Genomic DNA, 9,002 nt, shown 5'->3' with positions numbered 1-9,002 from the left:
CAGTTGGTCTTCTACAGATTTTCTAATGTACTAATTCTATAATTTTAGCTTTATTTCACTATATGTAATACTTCTGCTATTACCTAATTTTTGACTTTATACCATATTTTCTGACTTGTGAACTGAGCGTTTTAAAATCCAGTACCCTGAAAACCACAATTTTCTTAAATAACTCACTATAGAATGATTATTTACTTGATATATTTTAAGTTTTGTACTTTTTAAATTTGACATTTAACCCCAATCTAATGAACTTTACATACGTGAGCATATTTTAAGATAGATGGCATTGATTTTTATAAAGCATGTTGCCTTTGTTGTCTGTTTTACTTGTAAAAGCAGGTGTTTTGTTGTTGTTGTTGGTGGTGGTGGTGGTTGTTTTTATTATTCACTACCCACTAAGTTCCAGGTGATTTATATATAGTATCGATAAAACTAAAACTTGTTGCAATTATTATGTGCCATGTTCTGTGCTAAAGTACTTTCCATGGCTCAGAGAAGTTATATAACTTGGTCAAACAACAAGTAAGTTGTGGAGTTAAGATTCAAAGGTTGATAGTGTGACTCTCAATTATTGTGCTGTTCAAACCCTTTTTATATGTTATTTATTTGTTCTAGGTGGTATTATCCCCATTTTACGAATGAGGAGCCTGAAGCTCAGACAGAGTAAGTCCTTTGCCCATTGACACAGAGGGAAGGAGTGACAGAGCTGGCTCTGTTAGACTTCAAAGTATATTTTCTACTACATAATAGTAGTTATTTTTCCTTCATCCTTCTCATCACACCTCACCTTAATTATCTTTGTGTGTTTGAAGATGGTTTTTATTAGAAATTTTGGAAAACGAACTTGTCTCATGGTTTTCACTTATGATTTGGAGAGAAGCATCTCGAAGAGATAGTTGGAGCAGGTATCAGGAGACTTGAATTCTTGTATTATTTCTGATTATGGTCATATAACGTCAGACAAATCACCTTTTGGGGGTCTTAAACATGAGGACATTGGAGTGGATGATTTTAAAGGTTTTCCCAAACTCTAAAATCTAACTTGACTCTGTTTTGATTTAATGTTTATACTTGTTCTCTTTAGTACAGATAGAACTTTACCACCTTTATTTTAGCCCATTAAATATTATATTTTATTAAAGTTAGGGTGCAAGGAGCTCTGATTTTTATTCTCTACTTGCACTATTATATCCAATGTTGAAATTCAATAATGGAAAGAAATTCCATGTAAAGAAGTAATTAATTTTATTATAAGGACACTCTTTTAAACTATTCAAGATTCTCTTAGTTTTTCACTCAGAAAGAATAATTCTGGAAATCTTAATGTTATAAAAGGAAATAAATTGTTTTTAATAGAAAATGTTTCCATCAAAGAAGACAGGAATGGGTGACTGCCACCTTCAAGGCACTTGCAAGTTCTCACCTGTACAATATACTAATAGCAATTATAGTTATAAGTAAGTTTTATTGGGAATTAATTTTATGCTAAGCATTTTATATACATTGCATTATTTAATACTCATGAAAACCCTATGATGTACGTACGATTAGTATTCCCATTTTACATAGTAGGAAATGGAGAATTGACAGGTGAAGCAATTTCTCTTAAAGCTACAGTGTTGATAAGTGGTGAAGCTGAGATTTGAACCTATAGAATGCCAGAGATTTTCCTCATATTTACAAAATGGAGCATAATTGTAAGAGCTTAACCAATGATAATGCTTGTCAACATATGAATATGAATGAAACATGTAAGTTTTTAGGAAAGAGTGGGTCTGATGACTTGTGATGAATGGCAGTTTCTAAGTTCTCAGATTTGATCACTGCTAGTTACATATTTTATTGATATAGTCATAAAACACGTAATAACTTTTGGATAATTTTATAACACCCCTACTTTTTGAAGAATTAATAAATTCATTATAAGTTATAGGAAAACATTCTTTGGGGTTTGGGATGTGGATGGTGAGTGTGTGGAGGTGTATGCACACAAGCACACGCATGTGCATGGATTGGGAGCTGTACATTAGGGTAGCTAATCATCCCAGCTTGCCTAGGCTTGGGTTTCTAGATCATGGAACTTTCAGTGCTAAAACTAGGAACCTTGCAAAAACAGGTAACAGACAAGTATATATCTACATATACATGTATGTATATGTGTGAGTGTGTCTCTAAAGTAATGGTAGTAGTTGAGCTACAAGGAATCCAGATCTTATCAAGCATAAAATAGCTCTGAATTCAGTGCCTAGACTGTTACTTGTCTGTTTTATTAGCAGAAAGCTAAGTCTCCTGTGTTTTCCCCGTTTCAGATAACCTTTTCTTGTCATGAAGAAATTAATTTCTTTGTTGGAATCATTGCAAGTAAACTTGATAGCAGGAGTCCTGTTATTGAGGCAGCTTACACAGTGATTTGCTAAGTACAGCCTCTTCATAAAAGGTGAAGCAGAAATCGATTTATCGATCACTACCAGGATTTCAGTAACCCGTTGAACTACCTGATTTTTTCGCCTTCTCTTAAAGCCTACTATTTTTATTTCTCTTTATACCTTGCATTTAGTTGTTTCCTTTGGAAACATTTTTTACATGTATTTTCACATCATGTAAACAATTTTTTGTGTGTATTTGCTTTTTTCTAGAGTTTGAACTGTAAAAAACCCTTATTAGATTAAACCACATGAAATTGCCAAGATTTGGCTGTTTTTGACCTATAGCAATGGCATCGTCATATGGTTCAACTAATAGTTAATTCAACTTTTGGTTATTTGAAAATATTAGGCTACTAACCTAAATCTAAGCAGAGTATTCCATTGAAACCCTGTTTAATGTTATGGAGGAACTGAGATGAACTTTGGGCTTATTACTCTATGCTGCCCATTTGCTAAAATTACATTTTAAAATGTATAACTCATGTGGAAAAACTGAGCATTGCACAGCCATTAATGTTAGACAGGCATTTAAAAATTTATTTTAACCAAAGGTTAAGACCAAATTTAACCATTTTCTTTCTCAGAATTTTGACCCATTATATTAATTTTAAGCTATAATGGGTAATGTAAAAGATTTTTTTGGAAGAAAAATGCTCCTTTCATGGAATATGATTTAAAATTGTTGCTGTATTACCTTCTTGGATTATTTAGGCTTCTAGAACAAACACAGGGTACAACTATTAATTTTTTTGAAGAAATGGAGCCAGTTACTACTTGTCTCAGCCTCATATGCTATCATAATTTTGAGATTCTTGTGGTATGTATAAAATTGTACATGTGAATTTTTGATGTTAAAAGCATACTTTTTTTTTTTTTTTTTTTTTGTCTTTTGCCTCTTTCATCCCACATTTGTCTAACACTTGGCTCATAAAAAGGGAAGGGATCCCTTTATGGTTCCTAGTTGTGGATACAGTAGACTAAGCTGACATGAGCAGTGATTCTACCTTATAAAAATAATAAACTAATATAGAATTTTAAGGAATTAACTACAACTTTAAGACATTTGCATCTCTTACACTCTTTCAGTGACCTGGGAGATAGATATATCTTTTAACAGTATTTTGCAAAATTGGATCTCATATCTGGGTCTCATTCTTTTTCCCATCATGATATTTCTTAAAAACTTTTGATGGTGTCTTAATATATCTCTTGATCTGCCTCTGTCATTGATATCAAATATTTTGAGTGCTCTCTCTTACTGAAGTATTGTACTCAATCTTATGTATTTTTCACAAACTGTTTTGTTTCTATTAAAGAGTAATATGCATGAATCGTGGTTTGGTAGGTCTTTTCAGGAATAAAGCATCATGATTATCAAGACTATTTAAAAAATAGTTTCCTAAGTCTTTAGAATAGAAATCATTCACATTGTTATAAACTATATTATGAGATAATAGACCCAAATATAATGAAACATGTTCTGTTGCTGTAATATATATCTAACTTGAGTCTATCCTTAAACAGTTTAGCTTGAAAAGCTAAAAAACAAGTAAGTGTAAAACAGGGATGATCTTGATCAAATGGGAATTTGATACTATAGCTTTTCTCAGAGACTAAATTCATGGGACAGTTGATTAGAGGACATGATGTTTCTTGATCACAAAGCTTCTTTGGTCACAAAGATTCACATATTGTAAGTGTACAGCTCAGTGAATTTTTATAACCTGATAATACCTATGAAGCTAGCACCTTGATCAAGAAATAGAACATAACTTGCACCCTGGAATCCCTCTTAGTGCTAGCTTCTAAACTAACATCAGGCTTTATTTACCCAGCTGAATTTTAGTTGAGTATTTAGTTATCGAGATATAAAACTGTCTGAAGAGCAAGACTACTTAATATTTACACAAATTATCCAGATAGTTACATTTTCATCTTTGGCATACTATCTATGGCAATATTCAGTTTAAATCTATAGAAGTTTAAATGTCTACAGTTTCTTTAGTTGCCTTTGTGATTGCTGAATAAGGATTTAGACAATTTCTGAGGATCCTGATTTTTCTGATTAACTACATTGCTTGGACAGTGACTGACATTCAAAGCTGATTTGATTGACCCCTTAAGGTTCTCTGTTTTGAGCTGCTGAGATTACAAATCTCAATCATATGCAGAGAATTTGCCATTCAGACTGGCAGTTCTGTCAGGTCAGATGGTACAATTATTATGCATGCTGCAAGTGCATTGTTATTGCTATGTGGGTTTTTTGTCTTGTTTTTTCCCTTAAAATCTAGGTGGAAGCTCTGGTCTCTGAAGATGAAAAGCTAGAACATCAGCTTATCTCCATTTGGCTTTAGTTTCGCTATTGAGTTTCCATCTTTGTGTGCTAAACTATTCCAGTCACAGTCCCAAACTCAGTTTTTTTCACTAATGTTTGTCAGAGAAAGATCTGTCCTCTTTGGAGAGATTGAAATGAGTAATAGTCTTTTGACACTATTGGCAAGTGGTTTTCACAGTCCATGGCAGATCTAATGAGCTACAGCTGCCTGGTTGGAAAATTCAGCTTTCGATCATGTGAAAGGATCCTTGGAATATGGACTTGAGTTTCTGTGTGCATTAAAACAACAACAACACTATCTTGACAAACTTATAAATGTGTTATAAATTGCTTTGTAAGCTATTTTGTAACAACATTCAGAGGTATCCAGTTTCAACTGCAGAAACCTGGGAAAATGAATAAACTATTTGACAAAGGTTGTTTTGCATCAGGAACTGAATTTTTGGTATATTAGTTCTACAAGGTCAGTTGTTCATATTTAAGAGAAAGGATAGTGTGGATTGTAAATATTGATCTTCTCTTCTTGGAGCATCAAGTTCCTTCATATACAACTAGGTATACCATGATATGGGAATAAATTGTATTTCATGGAATCATGACAGAGTGTGATAGGCTTGTGGTTTAGTGGATAGCACAGTATATATAGGCAGTTACACTCAAGGATTAGGGTTGTAACTTCAGTTATTTCTGTTTTTCTGAGAATAGAGAGTGATCTCCTAATGCTGATATAGAAAAGTAACTAAAGCATTTCGTCTAAGCTCATATGAGGAAAGTATTTCATCTCATGGTTGACGGAACCCCTGTTTATGGGCTTGGAGATTCGTATTTTATTAACTTAAATAAACTACAACTTTAATGTGTCAGTTTCAGGAAGGTGTTTTCTTTGAAATGGCTTGATCACCTGTTCAAAGGGGACATTTAGTTGATTATTTTCATATCAACTACAAGAAAGCTTCATGCAAAACCCTGTCTGACCTTCCACTTTGTAAGCATAACTACCTAGTGACCTCTGACATGCAGTTTTTCTTCTGCTGTGGTATTTGGATAAAGGGGATATCATGGCTCTTGAGAAAGAGAATACAGATAAAAAGAAATGCAGAGAGCTCGTTCAAAAACATTGTACAGATCAGTGGGAGTCACTATTAGGCACGGTAATAGTTACAACTATAAAACAGAGCAAAAATTCTTTGAATTTAATATGAGAATCTTGATACAAGGAGGCATGAATCTTACGCAGTCTGTTGTGTGGCACATGGAATGATTTAGGGCATGTAGAGAATTAGCACACAATACAGAATAAGGGTGACAAAACATGAGCATCTAAAACAGGATCAGGATGGGAACACTTCCCTCATCTACACTTACTCTTGAGTAAAGAGCAGTGGGAGTTAACATCAGAATTACATTCTATATTATTTATAATTTTTGGAATAAGTGTTGTATATATTGTATGTGTATATTAATTGATTAGTAAACAAAAAAAAGGAAAGAGGTGGAAAGTTGTGACTTTTCCAGAAGAATCTATAAAAAGCTAGAGTAGAGAAAAGAAGAAGGAGGAAAGTAGTAGATATTAAGATGTTAAGGAAGGATCTTCATTAAGATCATAAATTACATAACACCCCCCTGCCCCATTTCATCATAGTATTTAATTGAATCCTCCTCTCATTGCCTTCTCTTTGTGACCCAAGTTTTTCTTTTAAAAACTTTATTGAGATATAATTCAATACCATACAATTCACTCATTTAAAATGTACAGTGCAATGACTTTTTTTGTTATTCACAGAGTTGTGCAACTATCACCACAACCAATTTTAGAACATTTATTATTTTCCCAAAATGAGACCCTGTATTCATTAGCAGTCACTCCCTCTTCTCCCCCAATATTCCAGCCCTAGGCAACCACGAATCTATGTGATCCAAGTTTTAAAAGTTGTTGATTTGAAATTCCCTGGTGTCTTCCAAGGACATTCTACTTCACACCATTTGATTGATTACACAGGTACAATCAGAAAACCATGACTGTTCTCTTTGTTGATATGTCTTATAAGTCAAAGAAGGTGACATATAACTGCATTCTTAAATATATAGCTTCTTAAACATGATTTTCAAATGGTTGTTTTTATCATAGATATAGACCTGTTAAATATACCCCTGACTCTGATCCTTAACTTAAAGATTCGGAATATTGATTTTGTCCAAGTCCTAGTTTGTCCAAGTTTTTGGACAAGATGTTCTGACTCATTCTGACAGCATTCCCAAGATACTAATATATAACTCAGAAAACTAATTAGTCAATATAATGTAAAATACATTTGCCCAGGGCACGGGACACTGTATTCCCCCAAACAGCACATTCTCTTCCTATAAGTAAACTATAGGGCAAGCTAAAGTGTCCTCAGTAAGTTGCCTTGCACATATGGAACCAGAATAAGGAGGCTAGTTAGATGGTTCAAACATGGAGTGGCACCACTCTCTTCGTCAGAATGTGGTAGGCAGAATAATGCCCCCACCAAACCCTATAGATACCTGTGTCCTAATCCCTACAACCTGTTACCTTACACAGCAAAGAGGACTTTGCAGATGTGATAAAGTCCTTGAGATGGGGAGATTAGATTGGACACGCCTAGATAATCCACCCTAATCACATTTCTTTATAATGGGAGAACCTTCCTGTGGTGAAAGGGTGATGGGATTATGGAAGAACAAGAGATAGGGCAGTACGGGAAGAGCTCGACCCACCACTGCTGGCTTTGAAGATGGTGGTGAGAGGCCACGTGCCAAGGAATGCTGGTGGCCTCTAGCAGCTGGAAAAGGCAAGGAAGTAGATTCTCTCCTAGAGTTCTCAGAAGGGAATACAGCCCTGCTGACACCTTGATCTTAGACCAGTGAGACTCATGTCAGACTTCTGACCTATAAAACTGTACAACAATAAATCTGTATTGTTTTAAGCCACTAAATTTGTGGTAATTGGCTACAGCAGCAATGAAAGACTAAAACACAGACCTCTAGATTTCTTATAATATGGATCTAGTCAGTAAGCCTTGGGCAAGCACACCTTCTCCTAGGACAGTGCAGGTGGGCCTTGCCCATGTTTGCCTCAGTGGCTCTTCTTTCTTTGTATATCAGATGCCTTCCTCAAAGCCCTTTCTTGAATGACTTATTTATTAAAATGCATTTAATAAGAACACAAACTTAAGAGTTAGATGGGCCTGGGTTGAATTCTGGCTCTGCCATTTTACTAGCTGGATAACCTTGGACAGGTGACAATATTCTAAGCCTTGGTTTTTATGAACAAAGTGGGAATAATAATACCTACCCTTTGGGGACGTTTGGAGAATAAAATGACATAATGTATGTAAAATGGCACAATGCTTGATAAATAGTGAGCCCCTAATAAATGACAGCTGATATTATCATCTCTTAAAGGTAGAAGGAATTTGCCAATAGAATGCATTCTAACACTTGCTCAGATGTATTAAGAACTATTGGTACAGCTATTATGTTTAAGTGACTAGTCCACAGAATTCTGTTCATAGCCCTCTGCCTCCTGGTACTGAGCCTTTTAACTGAAAAAGGCTTACTTTTGGAAACTTTAATGAGTAAGTTAAGACTACCTTTGGTTTATAGTGCAATATGTAATATCTTTTAATATTTCCTTTCTTCTTAGAGCTAACGTGAAATAGAATGCATTAAGGAGAACCTAGAATTTTGTTTCTACAATTAAAAAAAAATCCCTAATGACTGGAATTGTTTTTTCAGTTTTTTAAATCCCTAGTGCCTGGCAAATGGCTGACACATAATAGGCAGCAATAAATGTTTATCGAACTGAACTAAACTGAGTTCTACGCACTTATTCTTTCACAACCTGTTTTGAGTTCATCTCGTTGCTAGTCTAATTTAGGCCTGTTTTTTGGGCCTTGCCTATCAACAGCAGTTTTGAATGGCTCTTTTTGCTCCTGTCTTTTCCCTCTTGATCTTCCACACTACCACCAAACTAGGCAATGACTGTTGTACAGTATATCCTCTTCTATTTAGTCTTCTTTATCTTCAGCCCATTACATACTGCCTAATAGCCATATTTTAAACTCAATGTTTCCCAACTTTTTATGGCATGGTACACTTAGAAAATGATGATATTTGTGTGGTACACTGGGGTAGGAAGCAAGCCATCTTATGACTGGAGGTTTTGGATTCTAAAGGCTGAGTCACCCTCTCAGTACAGCTGTCACCTAATTTGG

At 34.7% G+C, this 9,002-nt stretch overlaps 1 long non-coding RNA gene across 1 annotated transcript in view; it reads left to right on the top strand.

The window, feature by feature from the left end:
* Positions 1–616: 616 nt before the first annotated feature.
* Positions 617–9,002, top strand: part of LOC309617564 — a 203,514-nt gene continuing 195,128 nt past the window's right edge. The window contains exon 1 of the long non-coding RNA XR_014238044.1: positions 617–666. This is a non-coding gene — a long non-coding RNA (uncharacterized lncRNA). The remainder of the gene's footprint in view (positions 667–9,002) is intronic.

The sequence above is a fragment of the Balaenoptera borealis genome (assembly GCF_965194805.1).
Source record: "Balaenoptera borealis genome assembly, chromosome: 19".
NCBI lineage: Eukaryota > Metazoa > Chordata > Mammalia > Artiodactyla > Balaenopteridae > Balaenoptera > Balaenoptera borealis.
The sequence above is the reverse complement of the archived record's forward strand: the minus strand, read 5'-3'. Positions and strand labels throughout refer to the sequence as shown.